The sequence below is a fragment of the Dreissena polymorpha genome, chromosome 10 (assembly GCF_020536995.1).
Source record: "Dreissena polymorpha isolate Duluth1 chromosome 10, UMN_Dpol_1.0, whole genome shotgun sequence".
In the NCBI taxonomy this organism is placed as follows: Eukaryota; Metazoa; Mollusca; class Bivalvia; order Myida; family Dreissenidae; genus Dreissena; species Dreissena polymorpha.
In genome coordinates, this window is record NC_068364.1 from 58101535 (window position 1) to 58119465 (window position 17931).

Sequence of the window (17931 nt, forward strand, 5' to 3'; positions counted from 1 at the left end):
TTTGGAGCTTTTCACATGACCTACGGTTTCGAATCATTCTCAAAGATGTAAATAGAAAACGTGATATTGGATTACATAGGCGATACATGAAATTTAGTTAAAAGAGCTTCAAATATTTGTCAGACACGTTCACGATAAATTCAAAAATAGGTTGTATGTCTTATTCATAGGTTATATACGCCTAACATACAATTTGTAAGAATTGTGGCTTTGGTCGTACGTGTCATAAGTGTTTTTTCCGGCCTTTAATGTTTATTCCAAAATGTATTGGTTATTTGTAGTAGTTTAAAAGGTTTCATATTGTGAAAAGAAACATATTAATGCAACATATTTTTCAACCAACTATTACGTTAAAAAGACTTCATGTACCTCAATGTATGCTGTCCTGTATTCTCCACGTATTTATCCCCATATATACATTTAATCTTTAAAAACCACCAGCTTAGTTCCTGTTATTGAATTGTCGGCTTTAGTTTTATTGAATCATAAAAGTATACTTATGAGTATTGATTAAACTTAATTGTGCTGCTAATTTTAACAATGTTATATAATTGTTTTCGCGCTTTGCAAAACGATAACTTGGTATAAAGCGCTATGATGAAACAATTGGCTAGATACTCATATTAACGGCAATCAGATCTAACGGTATACATTTAGACACTAAAAGAAATTAAAACAACGGGTAATAATTTTCAAAACATTCATGCATTCATTAGGAAAATTCTGAATCATTTTATGTAAACACCTTTTAAAAACCTTGCGCACACGATTTTTAACTATTTTATGGGTGTAGAATGCACCCGTTTATTGATATGACTTCATGGCTCTGTTCAGTTGTCGGCAAAATATACAGATGTATAATAGATAAAAACATGGTTTTCATCGATTCTTCGCGAAATATGGTCAGTGCATTTGACACAAATTTGTCTTATCTTACGGGGTATCCAGAGAAAATTGAAGAACTAAGACATACTTTAGCCTACTTTGAAATCGATTCGCTGCGATGGAAGTCATGGTTTCGGGGCAAAACGTTTTTAAACGTTTTCGTGATACTTATTAAGAAACACACTCATTCCAACTATATCCTGACCGAGTTCTGATCTGCGTCACGTGGGCCCAAAAATGGTCAAGCAGTAAAGTTGGAGAAAAATCTCGTAATAATTTTAAGAGACACACTTATGCCCGATAAACACGAAATTCGGCCGGATCGGGATTTAATAAATCGGTTTCGCTTGGTTGATAACGTTTTCACCACGGAAGTGGCAGTTGTTTAGTTTGGTTTTCAATGTTGTAAACTGTATATAGCTTGTGAACACTCAACCTTCAACATCATTTATTGTTAATCTTCCTAAACGTCAGTTTATGTATCTCCTGATATGTCGACTGAGTTGAAAATGTGGTCATGATTGGTTAAATTCATTGAACTGCAATACAAAATTGCGACAACTCTGAAGTTATAATTCTTCTTTAATCATATTACACATAAATGCAACGTCCATCGGGCAGTTTTTCTTTTCCAGCAATTTAGACAGAAATTAAAAATCAAAAACACAAGAAACAATAACAAAAGAGGATAGATCAGTTGGTGCACTGGTAATCACGTGTCGCTAAGACAGAACACTTATCTATCTTTAGGAATTTTTATCGAATCGATGAACATGAATATATATATAAGCTATTTCCTAATTAAATAGCAATCTTTAACTCGTCGCATCGTTAGTTTTATATAAATATTTTACTTCATGCTTGCTCTAATCCATATGTTATAAAGCTATTTAAAATGTCAGGCCGTTTGCTCAAGCGAATCCTATGGTTCATGAAGTGAAAGGATTCCACAATCAACCGTATAACCTGATTAATAAACAAAAAATTGAGTTGCATCATAAATATTATTTTATTTCTTAAAGATCGATTTCTTTCAAACACAGTAAATGCTCATGATAAAGATTATTTTGGAAAATGATCTCCAATTTGGGGACGCTGATGTTGTGCCTCTCTTAGTATATTTACGAATAAATTATCACACGGTATTGAATTCACAATAAATAAATATATACAATTGTTGTTGGTTTTTGAACGATTGGTGATTAGAAACTGCTAAATTTTAATATAAATGTATCGTTGCAGATTAACACAGAGCCATATGCACATACTACCTAAGGAGAAACTGTTTGTTTTGCAAAGAATTTGTGTTGAGGACGTAAATTTAACTACTCAATAGTTAATCAGGTAAAAACAGACCCGCGTAAATGTGAAACACAACTATGCATTTGTGTGTGTGTTTTGAAGTTAATGAGTTCCTTCCGCGCCTGAGGTTGCATTATGTGAGGTCTCGGAATGTGTAAAATAACTCCTACCTAATTTACTAACATGACACACGAAAGTTTGGACAAATTTTGAATTATAGATGCATCTTCCATCTATTTAGTTTTTACTGAAGTCAATCTGTGTGTTGTCTTATGATGTCGAGGAAGCCGGAGTACCCGGAGGAAACCCCATTTCGCAGCAATGACCACCGACATCGAAATGCACAAGCGTCGGGAGCGGGGAATGAACCCGGGTCGCATCGAGCGTGTGTACCAACCACTGCGCTAACCAGACAGCCACGCTAACCAGACAGCCACGCTAACCGGACAGCTACACTAACATGACAGCAACGCTAACAGGAAAGCTACGCTAACAGGAGAGCCATGCTAACAGGAGAGCCATGCTTACAGGAGAGCCATGGTAACAGGAGAGCCATGCTAACAGGAGAGCCATGCTAACAGGAGAGCCATTCTAACAGGAGAGCCATGCTAACAGGAGAGCCACGCTAACATGAGAGCCATGCTAACAGGAGAGCCATGCTATCAGGAGAGCCATGCTAACAGGAGAGCCATGCTATCAGGAGAGCCAGGCTAACAGGAGAGCCATGCTATCAGGAGTGCCATGCTAACACGAGAGCCATGCTAACAGGAGAGCCACGCTAACAGGAGAGCCATGCTAACAGGAGAGCCATGCTAACAGGAGAGCCATGCTAACAGGAGAGCCATGGTAACAGGAGAGCCATGCTAACAGGAGAGCCATTCTAACAGGAGAGCCATGCTAACAGGAGAACCATGCTAACAGGAGAGCCTTGGTAACAGGAGAGCCATGCTAACAGGAGAGCCACACTAACAGGAGAGCCATGCTAACAGGAGAGCCATACTAACAGGAGAGCTATGCTAACAGGAGAGCTATGCTAACAGGAGAGCCATGCTATCAGGAGAGCCAGGCTAACAGGAGAGCCATGGTAACAGGAGAGCCATAGTAACAGGAGAGCCATGGTAACAGGAGAGCCATGGTAACAGGAGTGCCATGCTAACAGGAGAGACATGCTAACAGGAGAGCCATGCTAACAGGAGAGCCATGCTAACAGGAAAGCTACGCTAACAGGAGAGCCATGCTAACAGGAGAGCCATGCTAACAGGAGAGCCATGCTAACAGGAGAGCCATGCTAACAGGAGAGCCATACTAACAGGAGAGCCACGCTAACAGGAGAGCCATGCTAACAGGAGAGCCATGGTAACAGGAGAGCCATGCTAACAGGAGAGCCATGCTAACAGGAGTGCCATGCTAACAGGAGAGCCATGCTAACAGGAAAGCTACGCTAACAGGAGAGCCATGCTATCAGGAGAGCCATGCTAACAGGAGAGCCATGGTAACAAGAGAGCCATGCTAACAGGAGAGCCATTCTAACAGGAGAGCCATGCTATCAGGAGAGCCATGGTAACAGGAGAGCCAGGCTAACAGGAGAGCCATGCTAACAGGAGAGCCATGGTAACAGGAGAGCCATGGTAACAGGAGAGCAACTCTTACATGAGAGCCATGCTAACAGGAGAGCCATGCTAACAGGAGAGCCATGCTAACAGGAGAGCCACTCTAACAGGAGAGCCACGTTAACAGGAGAGCCACGCTAACAGGAGAGCCATGCTAACAGGAGAGCCATGCTATCAGGAGAGCCACGCTAACAGGAGAGCCATGCTAACAGGAGAGCCACGCTAACAGGAGAGCCATGGTAACAGGAGAGCCATGCTAACAGGAGAGCCATGCTAACAGGAGAGCCATGCTAACAGGAGAGCCATGCTAACAGGAGAGCCATGCTAACAGGAGAGCCATACTAACAGGAGAGCCACGCTAACAGGAGAGCCATGCTAACAGGAGAACCACGCTAACAGGAGAGCCATGCTAACAGGAGAGCCATGCTAACAGGAGAGCCATGCTAACAGGAGAGCCATGCTAACAGGAGAGCCATGGTAACAGGAGAGCCATGCTAACAGGAGAGCCACGCTAACAGGAGAGCCATGCTAACAGGAGAGCCATGCTATCAGGAGAGCCATGCTATCAGGAGAGCCATGCTAACAGGAGAGCCATGCTAACAGGAAAGCTACGCTAACAGGAGAGCAATGCTATCAGGAGAGACACGCTAACAGGAGAGCCATGCTAACAGGAGAGCCATGCTAACACGAGAGCAATTCTAACAGGAGAGCCATGCTAACAGGAGAGCCATGCTGACAGGAGAGCCATGCTAACAGGAGAACCATGCTAACAGGAGAGCCATGCTAACACGAGAGCCATTCTAACAGGAGAGCCACGCTAACAGGAGAGCCACGCTAACAGGAGAGCCATGCTAACAGGAGAGTTATGCTAACAGGAGAGCCAGGCTAATAGGAGAGCCAGGCTAACAGGAGAGCCACGCTAACAGGAGAGCCATGCTAACAGGAGAGCCATGCTAACAGGAGAGCCATGCTAACAGGACAGCCAAACAAAACCGGACAGCCATCAAAAGTATGCTTAGTCATATCCTTTGTTAAATAAAACATTTTCCAAAATTGGATGTCAGAACTTATTGATTATTCAAGATCAATAAGGTACAGAAAGTTGTGTAAATTTGAATTGCAACCATACTTAAAAATGTTAGTATAATTAAGTTTAAATTTGATATTTGTAGATTAAGAGTTTCATCTCATTGATAAGAAATCGAATCAGACACATGGCATAAACCTGAAGCTATACCTTTGCAAGATAAAAAATGTCAACATTGCAATGTTCTTGAGGATGAACATCATTTTATATTAAAATGTTCCTAATATGATGATATTAGGGAATTATATATAAATTAATATTACTGGAAAAGACCAAATATGATACAATTTATTGAATTAATGCAATCGGATAATATAAGTACCAACATAAATTGTGTATGTACATAAAGCATTTAGTCAGAGAAACCTGAATAAATATTATTGTAATTAATGATACTTTATTTTACAACTTATGAAATTCAATACTGATCACATGTCATGCCTTATATATGTTACTATGTTTTGATCATCTTTACTCATGGACTGTATGTCTATTGTATATATTGAATAAACCAATAAACCATATTCGAATGGTAAATTTATATGCATACATTTTCTTTCTAGTGATATATAATTTCTTTACGCAATTAACACACGCACGTTAGATTGTGATTGCGTATATGTAACAATCGTAAAGTCATATTAAAATTCATATTAAATTCGCATATGGTGACGACCTTTGAACGTTTTTAAATAAACAATTCATTAAGAGACTTTACAATATTATGCATGCTTTGTTTATCCTATTAATATCTTGTAATGGGCGCATGCAAATGACAGAACAACTTCTATTTGGTTATGTCTCAATTCGACTCGATTTCGTGAACAAAAAAACAAAATTAAATAGGTTGAACTGTCGAGTTCGATCATTTGTAGTCAATGATTACTGATTTTGTGCATACATTTTTTGCATGTTTTAATCAATAAATAATATTAAATATATAATGCAATTATATTGATTGTGTGAATGCGTATATGTTTCAGATATTTAAATGTTTTAGATAATAATAAAAAATTGAATAACATATACTTTATATTAAAAATATGTCAGAATACAGTGCATACGTATTAAGAGACTTCACGCGACGAAAATGTTTAGTTTTATTATAACTAAAATTTAAAATTTAAAGAAAAAAATAAACCAATTTACGAACTATGAAGATTTTTAGTAACCGGCAATCATACCTGGTCGTAAACAACTGAGAGATCGATACGTCAAACGAAACGTTGCGTCTGTAGAATTTTGGATGCTAAGTAGTATGTCTCAAAATGCAAAATTTTCTGTACTTACGAGTGTTCTTAATGAAGGTGTTCACGCATATGCTTGGTATTCAACTTGCCAAAGTGTTAACAAAAGTTCTATTTTTTGTTTTGTAAAGTTTGGCGGTATTTTCATTAAAACTTTTAGTAAAGGAAATCGGTCATTGGCGTATACAGGAGCCGTTGATAACATAAGCTCCGTTCTGGAAAATCGAGCCTAATGCATGTGCGTATAGTGTCATCGCGCCAGAGACAACACTTTACGATTTTCAAAATAGTGCGTTTTAATGAGGTCTCTTTAAAAATAAAATCCAATGTTGATGGAAAGTGTCGGCCCTGATTAGCATGTGAGTACTGCACAGGCGAATCTGAAACAGCACGTCATGGACAAGCTTAAAGCCCTATTTTCCCAAAACGAGGTTCATGTTGCTGGTATGGCTGTGGTCAATCCTCTGCACTCTCATCATTATTAGTGTTTAAATGCTTATTATTCAATGATTAAACAAGTGTGCTGTCATATTATAACATTATTGAATGTAAACTATGTATTGTACATTAGTTGAATATGAACATTTCGCAAAATAAAAAGTTCGCCAGATTTAGTATGATGGTTAGATTTTTATTACCATAAATTCCTTTATATTGCAGTACATATCAGTAACTTTGACAACAACAATTATATTATATATAACTTAATACATTTGTTGATTGAAATAAATAAGGTTCACGCTAAATATTGGAATTCACATGCCGATGATGGAATACAGGATTATTTAAAAGTCCAAGTATAATTTAACTTGTCATTTTGTTGCGTGCACTTCAGATTAATTCGGCTTACAAATGATGAACTCGTGATTGTGGTCGTAGAAATATGACCACCATCTTCTCAACGATTGTGCCTTGACTGCAAGGGTGCATTTGGAGGCGTAGATATTGAACTTAATGTCAAGGTCGTTCAAGCCAGGAACGAACCATCCAGACCAAGCTCCGGAAAACCACTGGATCTTGTACGCAATGATGCGACCTCCCTCAATGATTTGGTCCGCCATGTCTAGACCTGCATGCCAGCGACAATCGTTTGTCCTTGCACGTGGCCCAACCAGCGTGCATTTAGGCTGCATAATAAGGTATGCTTATTTGTTAATAAACATTATCTAACGAACTTACATCAGCATCTATGTTTTAAATCAATAGAGATTTTTTCAAGCGTTTTTAATAGCAAAAAACGTTCACGAGTGTTATATTATATACCGTAATTACTCTAAGTTTTCGGACACCCTCTATTTAAGCAAAAAAAAAATTGTTCGTGACTCTTAATGTTCGGACATACGTGTTTCCTTCCATAATTAATGTCTCTTAATTTTCGGACAGTATATTTTACCGCGCATTTTTTCATATTTTTGTCATAAGTATTTTTGGAGAAAAAAGAGTCTTTGGATGTGCGTTTTGCATTGAGCTTAATCATTGTCTTGTTAATAAATATCATGCATGTAAATATTCATCTTTCATTTGTAAACATGAATATAAAAGTGTTTTTAACGGTTTTATTTGGTTTATCGTCTATATCAATTAGTATTTCCTAGTAGATGCCCATAAACTACATAGACTCTCTTATTTCAGTTTTAGTAAACTGTAGGTTTAGTAAAAGAGGTTATTTAATACTTTAAACTTAATTGATCATGTAATTGTTAGTACAAGCTATCGTATTTATTGTTAATACACGGATACCAAAACAGATACATAAAGCAGTACAATCAGAAATTTACATAGTAAATACCTCAATAGTGAAAACTATCAGTATAATATGACCTTAAATAATCCGCAAAAGTTTATGTAATGTCGATTGTTAAACAGCAACTCAAGACTTTTAAACGGTATAAAACGATTAGAAAAAACACAATTTTCTAGTTTAAAACAATGGACAACAAGTGGTGAACGGACAGATGAAAAAATATAGCGACTGTTATAATTTTGAGTATAAACCTGTGTTCACGTAAAAATTTGAACTGCACACAACTTAAGACGATAGATACACTAAAACAGTATGAACTGAACTGGAACATCTTCACATTTGCAATATGTTTTCTATTAATGCAATATTTAAAATTAAATAATATTGATATACGATTCGAGTTTCAGCGGATGAATATGCTTAAAACGTAGGATGATCAAAGAACACAATCTCTCAGTGCAACTAAGCCGAATGCAAAGTCGCGTCGTAACGTTATTCGCCAATATTTAAACTTATTTCTTTATGTATAGCCTTATATCATCACCTATGCAATTTGCTTTAACACAAAAGAAGCCCAACTACTTCGAGTCCGGTAAAACAATTTCAGAAAGTAATGGTCGTACCATAATCTCTACATCCATTCAAAGAAATTGCTGCGATTTGGCTGAACTACTCTTGGATTAGACAAAAACATATAACTGCAAACTAAACAAAACGATGAATCAAATCTACCTGAGATGTCGAGTCGTAAATCACAATATCAGATCCCACAGCGATGGCTACGCAAGAAACGAAAAACACAGCAAGAACCTTCATTTTGATGTTGATCATCAGCGAAGACTGCGTACAAAATGAAGACGTGTGTCTAATATATATCCACTTTGATTTGATGACGCGACTCTCGTATCCTGGATTCTATGATTAAAAGATGAATCACTTCAAAACAAATATTTAAAAATCATTTTCAATATCTTGATGGTTGAACCAATGGTAAGCCATTGTTTAACAGTGACTAAGTTAGATAGACCATTAACATGGTTGTGAACATATCAAGCTACCAATGAAATGTAAGCAGTTAATACAATTTCATTTAGGAAGTGTTGATTTGGTTTTACAATCAACCAATAGACGATTATTCATGATGCTGTTCGCTCGCTCATAAAGATTATAAAGGATTGTGAAAACCGGTTCAAAGCATATTAAAGCTCTTAAAGATGGTATCTGGTATTTAGTGACATCGAACACTTACGCAAATACCCCAAACGTATTTATATACCACCCTTCGATGGTACAAAGCGCTCCTACCTTGAATTTAATTATTTATAAAATAAATAATATCCTGAAGGCATTAAATAAGTGATCTTGTTTATCACAACACTACGACTTCACGGGGTGAGTGTATATGTAATACATGTAAATGCCATGCTTGAGCGAACACGAATACGAACATCAATGCCAACTTAATGCGGACGAGCAACAGCAACAACACATGAACACAAAAAGTAGAAAAAAGAAGGAATTAAATCGAAATAAACCACATTTAAGCAAGACATATAAAAGGTCTAGCATAATCAACCTATTGTCCTTTATATGTTTACCATGATTTGTCAACTAATTGTCGGTACACTCTGAGAAATTGAAATATCCAGTTTTATTATATTTACTATTCTAGTTATTGTTTCGGACGGACAGACAGACGTATGAATGAAAAGAGGATGAAATATGTCATGAATTTTAGTATTATATTACAATTTTATGTTTTTGTTTTCCGACCTCTGACACCACGTGACAAAAGTTGTTGTGCAAAATCCTTACATTGACCTGGATATGTATTTGAAGTTTCATCCTTGTATTTTGAATACCTTTAAGATATCGCAATAACACATTGTGCCCACGAACGGTCTTACGGATAGAAGGCATTACTGAGAGATATGACGGACGGAGGTTGATCGCATGGTTACATCCGGTGAAATAAGTCAGAGACTGCTAATGAATTGTGTCCCATGATGTTGTTTTTGCAAACAACTTACAAATTGTAGATAAAGTATCGCCCAACTAATTCAAATTGACCTTAAACAAATTTTTAAATACATTTTACAGCAAAACTACTGGTCGCGAACGATATCAACCCGGCATTAATCCATTCGATATATTGAAAATCTGCACTTTATAGTTTTTAACATTATTTTACACCCTAATGTTTAGGATTTTGTATCGTTTCACAGTTTCGTGAAAAGAAATGGACATCGCTCTGGGAAAATGAGGCTTAATATACGTGTTGTCCCATATAAGCCTCCGCATTCCGCCATGGCTTAGCAAGGTCGATACTTTCCGCCTAAACTATTTTTCGCTACGAAAAGACTTTGCTTTTGGCGAAAAAGACTTGAAAACACGAAAGGACTATCTCTGATAAGCTTGTGCGGACTGCACATGCTAATCTGTGACGACGCGTTACAATCGTGCCTTAAGTATTACACCCAGTTTTCCCAGATCGAGGTTCGAATATAGAATTGATATTTTGAACTATTATGTCGAACACACTCAACTGACTGATAAATATGCAATCTGAAATCCTAAGTTAACTGGCAAGCGAAAACGAATAGATTCTATTATTCGTTTTATCAATATGATATCCATTCGAAATATCAATTAATATCTAAACAGTTTAGTTAATTTCGCTTGGTGTTTCAAATCAAAATAACGTCACGGTTGTTCATACGACACAATTAAATATTCATTTGTTAAGTCTTTTGTTATGTTCCTGAAACAAAAAGAGCATCGCAATGGGTTACTCTTTTTGTATAAGCTTCTTCTAAAATCCTATACCTTATTGTGTCTGTTTGCATGAACAAAATTTAACGATCACATTAAAATTAAAACTTTATTTAATTTAGTCATTTTCCTTTTTTTAAATGTTGAATCAGTTTATGGATACTATTTACTCATCGCTTGAAATCGGTAAAAAATAAAAGCGTTTGAAACGCTTTTCATCGACAGTTTTTAAAATATTTCTTACATAGAGTTTTGAACACGCTATTTAAATGAAACTCCTTCATGGTCCAGTGGTAGGGAATCAGCCTTTATACGAAGATATACTATGCGTATTTTCCTAAATATATTTATGTTTAAACACATTCCGAGATCGGGCCTCATTAATACCTCCATATTTTTCATTTTCTTCACTCATTGTTATTGCCATGCGTGCCATACTCGCCTGTGTATTTTGGATAAATGTAGCAAATGTGTGTGACTGTGAGGTCGGAACAGGCTAATCTGGTACGACACTTTACGCACATGCATTAAACCTCCTTTTCACAAAACACGGCTAACATACATCACGTATCAATTAAATACTATTCGTTTGTTTGAATAAAGTAAATACGCAGTCTCGTTTGTATGGAAAGCCAAAGGGGACCCCCGCTAAAATACATATACTTATATAGTAAATATCGGGATTTTCATTTTCCGCGGAACTTTCACTTTCCGCGAAAAACCAAGGCCAGCATAGCCATAAAATACTGCATACAAATCGAAATCTAAAAAGCGCGGAACTTTCATATATTTTCCGTCGGAACAATTATCTTTCAACCCTGTAGAGAATGCGGGCTCAAATAATCGCGCGGAACCTTAATATTATCTACTCTGTACAAATAGTAGTGTATAAAATCGCGCGGACCTAATCCACAAAGCGCGGAACACAAATATCTTCCGCGAAAATTAAGCATTGAATTACTGTACAAATCTCGGGTTGCTATGTAAATTGCGGGTTGCTAATTTTAATTCGCGCGGAAGATTCATTACTCCGCGCGATTTTCAATAGCATTGAATTACTGCACGAAATTCGGGTTGCTATGTGGTTACGCGATAAAATTTGATTGGTTCCGACACCTAGAAAGAACCAATCAAAACTCGCGTCTTATCCAGCATTCATGCAGTCATCATGATGACGGTTGTTTCACATTAACACAAAACCTTTTAAGGGCGAAAGAGTGATCAATTTTGATGACATTAGCGATGAGGTTAGTATTTAACATACATGAATTATGAATTTTAATGCAATTAAAACAGCTCAAGAGTATCGAGTGTTGTTTTCACGGTTTGTCTATATGCAAACGTCTCTGTTAAAACATAAACACCCGCAAAAACACGTCATAATCATATGTCGTCAAATAATGAAATATAGTGTTTGTGTGTAAGAAACATCTTCCCTTAAGCTCAGTTAGTAGAGAGCCAAGTTATTGTTATGGCAGTCGTATGCTCTAGTCCAGCACCGTATACATCTTCAATTAAAAAGAACAAGAACAAGGCTTTACAGGCAATTCATCCCAAAGGCAACTCGTACCTTGGTCAACTCGTACCCATTTTTAGCTCGGCGTTTTCGGAGAAAACCCGAGGTATTGTCATAGCCAGCTCGTCGTCCGCCGTAGGCGTCGTGCTAAAACCTTAGCATTGGCTCTAAAATCAAAGTGCTCCACCTACAACTTTGAAATTTCATATGTAGATGCACCTTGATGAGTTCTACACGCCACACCCATTTTTGGGTCACTAGGTCAAAGTCACTGTGACCTCTAATATAAAACTTTAACATAGGCTCTAAAATCAAAGTGCTTCCACCTACAACTTTGAAACTTCATATGTAGATGCACCTTGATGAGTTCTACACGCCACACCCATTTTTGGGTCATTAGGTCAAAGGCCAAGGTCACTGTGACCTCTACTATAAAACTTTAACATTGGCTCTAAAATAAAGTGCTTCCAACTACAACTTTGAAACTTCATATGTAGATGCATGTTGATTTGTTCTACACGCCACACCCATTTTGGGGTCACTAGGTCAAGGTCATTGTGACCTCTAAAAAAAATAATCTGACAAGCACCTGTAGCAGAGCGTGGCACCCGTTATGCGGTGCTCTTGTTGTCAACTCGTACCTCATTCAAACTATTCAACTTGTTTCATTTGACTTATTTTGTCACAATTGTAAAATTCTTGAAAGACATCAACCACAAGTGTCAATTTTCATCAACACTTTCGCTGCTTATACATATCTGCAACAGACAACTTGCGTGAGCAATGCTTAGATAATTTAAGTGGAAACATCAAGAGGAAAATAAAAATTGTCTCTATGAGTTTGACTTATAAGCTAACCATCCTACACCTATTTCTGTATATCGGGTACGGGTTTAGTTTGGGTAGGTACAAGTTGACTAAAAAACAGGTACGAGTTGACCACAATGGGTAGGTGTTTACCACGGAACAATTTGACCGGCATGCAGAACAAGATTATTGATTATTATATTTAACTGTCACACAAATCTGAAAGATAACACAATGTATTACAAACACAATGACTGTCAAGACATTCTAAACTCTTACAGTTAACATATAACAGGTGTACACATCTGATATACTGACAAATTAAATAACTCAAGATTCACACCAGATACGACACAGTTTCAAAACTCGACATTTTGTCTGCATGCCACGCCAATTTAGTCCAAAAAATTTGATTTAACCAGTGAATTCTGAGCTATATATCTTAAAGCAGAATGCACATTATGTCTAAAAAGTGTTTTTCGGCTAATTTCTGGTATGAACTATCTTCACACATAGCATCTGGTAAACCTTCAGATAGCAATAGCAGAATGCTAATAATGAGTATAATGTTCTGTATTGTGGAAGAAATACATGTAGTAAAATAATATGATAGTATGAAACATGGTTTTCGTATTTTATAGTTGTAGCAGTGTTCCCAACTTGAACATCATCTTCTGTGTACATATCTGAGGCAGAGCCAGCTTGCCCATCTGACCTCTGTTGTGGACAACCGAGTAAGAGCCAGCTTGCATGTCATCTGTTGTGGACATCCGTGTTAGAGCCAGCTTGCACGTCCTCTATTGCGGACATCAGTGTTAGTGCTAGCTTGCATGTCATCTGTTGTGAACATCCGTGTAAGAGCCAGCTTGCACGTCATCTCTTTTGGACATCAGTGTTAGAGCCAGCTTACACATCCTCTGTTGTGGACATCCGTGTAAGTGCTAGCTTGCACGTAATCTGTTGTGGACATCTGTGTTAGAGCCAGCTTGCATGTCATATGTTTAGGACATCAGTCAGAGATAGCTTGCATGTTATATACTTGTGGACATTAGTCAGAGCCAGCAAGGACAATCTCTGTTGTGGATATCTGTCTTAGAGCTTGCACGTCATCGGTTGTTCACATCCTTGTAATAACCAGCTTGCACATCAACTGATGTGGAAATCTGAGTCAGAGCCAGCTTGCACATCATCTGTTGTGGACATCTCTTTATGATTCTACTCTTTGCTTAGATTGACACTGTGACTTTAGTGTAATATGTTACAACCTTAAGCTATTCCTATTGTTGAATAAAAATATTGTGTCATTAAAATATATTTTGTTGGATAATTTGTATGTTGAGTTGTATTGTTTGGTCATTGCAAAGTATCAAGTTATTTTAAGACAAGAAAAAGCTCATCTTTCATCATGTATTTATATTAAAATTCTTGAATGTTAGTGAAGGTACAGTTCATATAATTAAAAGCAATTTTAATATGATTGCTTGTGTTTTATTGCACAGTGAATACCATCTTGTCTTTATGCTGACATATAGAACGGAAAAATAGTAAACTGTCGTTTTTATATGCAATGGGATTGTATATGAAGACTTGCATGTTCAGATGAAAAAATTGCCATAATTTTTCTCTTTATATTTTATTCCTGCTAAATGGTTGATGCAATAAAGTTAAGTCTTTAATGACTTGTGTTTCTTGTAATATTATTTGTAAGCAAATTTGGCTGTAGTATTAGATGCATGCTGTACAAGATACTGTAAATCAACATTATATTGTTTGAGTATGAATAGATAATTTAAGGTGCACAGCCATTAATTTTGCCCTCCACCATCTCCGATTTTGGTTAGACAGTTGCAAGTTACTTGCATTAGTATGAAGTCTTAAAATAACTTAAGTATAATTGCTGTTGTGTTATTATTAACCTTTTCCTGCTCTGAGGAAATTTTAAATTTTCTACATGCAAACATCATAAAACCAGAACAGCCTGCAAGTAACTCACAATCTGTTCAGGTTTTATGCTGTTTGCTGCTCATCAGTATCCATGGGTTGGAAACAAAGCCTTTAAAACTTTAATATAGTAAGAAAGGTCTTAAATTAAATTTATTCTCGAACGTGTCTTAGTGCGTTTTTGAGTGGTACAGGGTTAAATGTCTCATTTTGTTTTTGATTATCTTTGGTTTATTGAACATATATTAGCCTTGCTCTGTGAAATAGGGGTTTAATGCATGTGCGTTTAGTATCCTCCCTGATTAGCCTGTGCGGTCTGCCCAGGCTAATCTGGAGTGCACATGCATTAAACCCCTTTTTCACAGAGCAAGGCTCATATGTATTAGACAGTGCATTCAAATAATACAATTTAAATCTGAATCTTTTATTTATTTGCAATACTTTAACTTTTAATCAAAGAAGCATATAATGTGTATTACTCATTTAATCAACTTCCACTTTATTCCATACACGTGTTCGACTCTGTGACATTATGTTCTGTCAAAGCTTTTTATTGCAAATTTATTAAACATAAATTGGTAACCTTGGGTATCCAAAAGGAATCCAAATTTTACTAGCCATAGACTTTCCGAAATGCAATTGTTTCTGAGAAGTATTTTTCTCTAGAAGGTGGCAAAACTCCTAAGCAATTCCTTTTTGGGCTAATGGTAGGGCTTATGCGTGTAACACCCATTGACAAATTATTAAATATACATTCAAAGGTCATTGTTCACAAAACAGATCATGATATAACATGATGCAGCATTTTGTACTATATTAAATTAAATGTTGCTGAAAACAGTAGAATATTCAAATTATGGACATTTTATTCTGTTAATAATGCATCTTTCTAACATTACAAATCAATAATGCATGCTTTACAATAGCAGAACTCTTTTGACTTTTAATTATCTTTTCCAGTCTTTAAATCTTTACAAAATTGATTGTCCCACTAACACCATCCTATAAAACAGGTTATGGCTTCCAATTGTTAATCAACTATAAAGCATGAACAAAGGCACAAATATCGCAGTATCTTTTGCAAATGATACAAATGTCCATGGCCTCGATACTGAACAAAAAGCAAGATTTCTTGTCAGGCGGTAAGCTGAATCCTCGAGAACATTCGAAAAATGTCCATTTAATGCGCCACTGGGCCGTTCCTATTTAAATGGGCTTCATGCACAGAACTTGGCCATCCAGGTCATATGTCCAAACATTTCAAGTTACTGTCACAGACTGCTTGAAGAACTAAACTGCTGATAAACAAGGACTATGGCACGCCTGAACCACAAAAATGAGAATAACTAAGTTTAAGTTACTTAAACTAGGTTTTTCTCTACTTAAATTCAATTTAAGTTACTTAATTCGAATTAACGCTGCTTAAAATGAATTTAAGTAGTTTTTGTGGTTCCCGCGGCGTTAACGCTAATTAAAACACCGAAAATGCATTAACGGTGCTTAATGGTAATTTTCTTACTTAAGTTGAATTAATTCAACTTAACAAGGATTTTCTCTATCAATTGTACTATTTTCAATTAAGTTGCGTTAAAATAGGTTTTTCTACTTAAAATATGTTTTTAGTTACACGAATTCAACTTTAGTAAGGAATTTTACTTAAGTTGTAAAGTCGAATTGTTTTGATTGGTCAGTTAATGATCCGGAAGACCTAAGCCAATCAGAAACGTCGTAACAAACGTAAACAGGAAAGGATATTCTTCAACCGCCATTTACAATTTTGCAATGGATCGGTTACAACGCACGCATTTACCTACAGCTGACAGTGTTCTTGAAAGATTTTCAATAACACTCAGAGATGTACAGAGAGGCAAACAGAACGGCAACCTTGACGTTTCTGCAGCTCGCACCCAGATCGCCAGTCTTCTTACAAACTTGCAGAGACTTGAGAATGACCACACCGTCCCAGATGATTTACTGAAGAGCACCATCCAGTCAGTAGTGTTAGTCAGAGATAGTCTCCCTGATTTGACTCAACATGCTCAACACAGCAGTCATTCAGTTGATCGTTATGGTGAGTAGAATGCTAAATATAACAAACTTTTTGGCCTGTCATGCATAAAGGGGGTAAGGAGGGAGTCCCATCCCGAAATCCTGTACCTATTATTTTGCTCCTTTGAGTCCTTTCCCGATTTCCTGGATTAAATTAAATTCATTCCCAAATTCCAGATAAAGGTATAAAAAAATGTTAGGCAAATTGTTTTAAATAGATCTAAACCGCAATGCATATCTTACAGTCCCAGCCAAACTCACAGGACCTCAGGACATGACTGGTAAAAAAATTGGAGGTCCAGTAAGGTGACCACACTTACAGGACCTCCTGACCAGTATAATATTTTCTGATGCAAAACATAAATAAAGGACCGTCCAGTAAAAATTTTTAAGGTCCTGTAAAAGTTTTGATATTACAGGACCTCCTGTCCAGTAAAAATAAATTGAGTTTGGCTGGGACTGATCTTAAGTTTTTATTCACATCAAATTTTCTGTTTTTAAATTCTCACAAGAAACTTGTGTGTTTATTTTATAATTCTTATTGTCAAAAAAGACACATATATATGGCCAGTCTTAAAAATATCCTTGTTTGTCCTTCCCCTACTCACCAGGTTTTAGTTGAGTAGGTAGGTAGGTTTATTATTATATTTTTTTTAAAGTCTCAATTTTTAATTTTAATTTGAAAGAAAACTGTTTAAAACATGAAAAAAATCAAAGAAATACAATTTGTGTAAGAACTTTGCAATAAAATTTTATGAGTAGGGGGGCAATTTTGGTGGGTAGGTCGGAGGAGGGCAAACAAACTTAATTTTATTTTAGGCCTATACCAAAATTATTTTTCATGGAGGGGCAAATTCAAAGCAAAATGCATAAATCAACACAGGTATATTTTCTCTTGTATAAACTTAGTTGTTTTTAAAATAGGAATATTCACTGAAAACGTTGAGAGAATATGCAAGGCAGAAATTTTA

At 36.5% G+C, this 17931-nt stretch overlaps 2 protein-coding genes across 2 annotated transcripts in view; both read right to left on the minus strand.

Moving 5' to 3' along the window:
• LOC127848171 (perlucin-like protein) overlaps positions 1-17931 on the minus strand; it is a 262524-nt gene that overhangs the window by 79720 nt on the left and 164873 nt on the right. The gene's annotated exons all lie outside the window — the stretch shown is intronic.
• LOC127848176 (uncharacterized) overlaps positions 1-17931 on the minus strand; it is a 94167-nt gene that overhangs the window by 27722 nt on the left and 48514 nt on the right. The window lies entirely within an intron of this gene.